Source organism: Cotesia glomerata, unplaced genomic scaffold (genome assembly GCF_020080835.1).
Source record: "Cotesia glomerata isolate CgM1 unplaced genomic scaffold, MPM_Cglom_v2.3 scaffold_1433, whole genome shotgun sequence".
In the NCBI taxonomy this organism is placed as follows: domain Eukaryota; kingdom Metazoa; phylum Arthropoda; class Insecta; order Hymenoptera; family Braconidae; genus Cotesia; species Cotesia glomerata.
The window spans coordinates 1-3,100 of NW_025401813.1; the positions used below are offsets into that span (position 1 = coordinate 1).

The window sequence follows — 3,100 nt, forward strand, 5'->3', positions numbered from 1 at the left end:
AATAGTTCAGAATGTTTATATATGTATGTATATATATATATTAGGGGTCTGCCAAAATGCGCTCCCGTGGAGAACCTTTTATAAACTCCCGTTGGAAACCTTAAGTTGAGTTTCGCTTTTTGACAGCTGGGCTGTGTTTCGGCATTTCCTAAGACATATTTTGGGGGAGACGATGTATTTGATTTTCATAGAATTTTTTTAACAGAAGCTTAGTTTGGGCATTTCCGGTGAAGAGATTCATAATTTGGCCGGAAGTGCCCAATTAAAAACATCTCCTGTTAAAATCCTATAAATAATCAGAAATGAATGAAGTCTTACCCCAGAAGTAATCTCAGGGAAATGCCCAAAGCACAACTTAGCTGTAAAATGGAACTCAAAATTTCAATTTTAAAAGGTTCTCCACGGAAGTTACATTTTGGCACACCTTAATGTATATATTTATATTTATATATATATATGTACGATATAATCGGCATTGTCTCTTCTCTAACTCTCGTAATTCTATATGGATCTCAATAAAACGTAACATACTTATTCTGAAGGCGATTTCCGAGGTTAAGTTTTAAGATGAGCCAAATCAGTCGATTAGTTAAGAAATGAGAGCAATTCAAAAATTTTCAAAAATAGAAAAAAATTTTCACTTTTACCTTATTTCCGTGCAATTACAATGGAACGCGACATTCTGTCGGAATTTTATAAATTGCATTTAAAATCTTATTTAATAAGCTTCAATTTGTGTACTTATTTATTTCTCCAAATGGAATAGTTTAGGAATAATAGCAATTTAAAAATTTTCACTTTTACCTTATTTTCGTGCAATTACAATTGAACGCGATATCTTATCAAAATTCTATAAATGGTATCTGAAAGCTTATTAAATAAGCTTTAATTTTTGTACCTCATTATTAGTCTAGGCCAAAAATCACCTACTTTCTCAGACAGATTTAATGAAATTTTACTTTTGGATTCGTTTTGACGTCATTGTTGTTTAATCCGACAGAAATTTGTTTTTTTTTTTTTTTTCGTATGCAACCCTAGTAGTATTTTTATTATTTATCATGAAATCTACTTCCATTTCGGCTGCCAAATGGCCTTTTTTAAATTAGAGCTACAAAATATTTTTTATTTTATTGCACTCACAGTTTTTCAAATTTTTTAAAAGTGAAATTTTTTTTCAATTTTTTTGTAATATTTTTTTTCTATAAAAAAGATTATAAAAATTTTTAGAATTCGGCTAACTAAATTTTCATACGATAGAGAGCGTAGAGACTCTTTTGAGAAATTACAAAAATGCCCTCTATTGAGGAGTGCTGTCATTAATGTCTTCGATACGTGAATCTTCATTATCGATCAGTAATATATTTCACTTTTTATACTTCACTTTCCTTGCAGGTAAAAATTGGTGATATTTATTACCTTTCTTTCTTCATCAGTAAACATAAATGTTATTTATATACTTAAATGTAACTAAAGAAAATTCATGAGGAAAAAAATTAACTATCGCATAATATGAAACTTATACTAAAATTATAAAGTTGCTTATAACCAGTAAACATTATATGTTTTCTTCTAAGTGAGTGATTTAAAAATTACAGTAAAAATTAGTAAGTGTGACAAATTATATTATATCAACTAATAAAAATGAAAAACAGTGTTGGAAATTTCAAAGCTTCAACTGAAAATTAGTCATTTGCAAGGTAACCTCAATTTTTTTAATTTATGTTTTGTTCATATTAAACTCTGTGCTTATGTTTAGTTAAAATAAATAATAGTTCATGATCATTTACATTTATCAAGTGATTTTTCATGATCGTGATCTGTGTCACTGATGTCAGACGATAATAATATTTTCTGTAGACGATATCGAGTTTTTTTGAAAGCTTCTCGAAACTTTTATTAATAAACATGATTATCAATTTTTTAATATTTAGATTATGTAATTCTTTAAATAGTTCAAATCTAAACTAAATTATTAAATTTCAAAATCAGATGACAAAAGAATATTTCTTATAAATATTTTTTATTAGGATAAACGAGCTTCATTTATTTTTCTGTGGGTTTATTCAACTGTCGTTATTTACAGGTTAACTAATTGAAATATTTTAAAAATGTCTAATAAAAGGACATACTGCCTTGTTTTTTGGAAAAATTCAAAAACTGCATCTGTAATAAAAACAAATAATATTAAAAATACAAAAAAAAAAATGGTGTAACAGCAAGGAAGAACAACTTTTCTTCTGACTTAAGAATATTGATGAAAGATGGTAAAATTTTCAATAATTTGCTTTTCATATTTAAATAAATTACCTACTATTAAATTTTTTTTCAATTTAACAGATGACAAAGATTCCTTGAAAATGGTCGAGGTTGACAAAAATGGAGAAGTTATCACCAAAAAAAAAAAAAACTAATTTGGACAAACCAAACACAAGCAGCAGTTGTAAAAAAAAATAATATTCCCGGTTGTTCAGACAACAAAAAGTATTTATATGATTTACCAATATTTAGTGACGAAAAAAGTGAAGAAGTTTAAAAAATATGCAAAAAACTTGAATTTGATTGATACTGGATCAGATCATAGCGGAGATGCAGTTTCAAAACAAAAAAGTAAAGGAAAAGGTATGAAATGTTCTTATTAAATAAATAAATGTTGTATAATTTGATCGAATTTATATTTTCTATATTGTATCAGTATTTTAATATTAATTTTTTTTTTTTTTTTTTTTTTTTAGAAAATCTGATAACTCTAAAGATAGTATGAGAAAGGCAGCTGGAAGCCGCAGAGATTAAAAATTTCGTCGATTTTAACTCCAAAAATGTTACTCCACAGGAAGATGGTAGAAGAAGAAGTACACTTTTTTCTAGTAACAATTATTGCAAAATTTAATTTAATTCAAATTTTTGTAATATTTTTGTTCTAATCAGGTCTAAATTCTTCTATAATTAAATAAAAATCAGGATGTTGTAGACCAAAATGTTGTTAGGTTTTTTTATTTCATTTATTTTTGCATGCGACGTTTCGTCAGATTTATTCTGACATCATCAAGCACTTTAAAATTTCATAAAACAAAAACACATAGTCCTTAATTTGTGTTTTTGT

At 26.6% G+C, this 3,100-nt stretch overlaps 1 long non-coding RNA gene across 1 annotated transcript; it reads left to right on the plus strand.

Annotated features, from left to right (window-relative positions):
- Positions 1-2,108: 2,108 nt before the first annotated feature.
- LOC123273838 lies at positions 2,109-2,920 on the plus strand. Its single transcript, XR_006511383.1, has 3 exons — positions 2,109-2,264; positions 2,338-2,619; positions 2,733-2,920. It is a non-coding gene; the product is annotated as an uncharacterized LOC123273838 (long non-coding RNA).
- Positions 2,921-3,100: the final 180 nt, after the last annotated feature.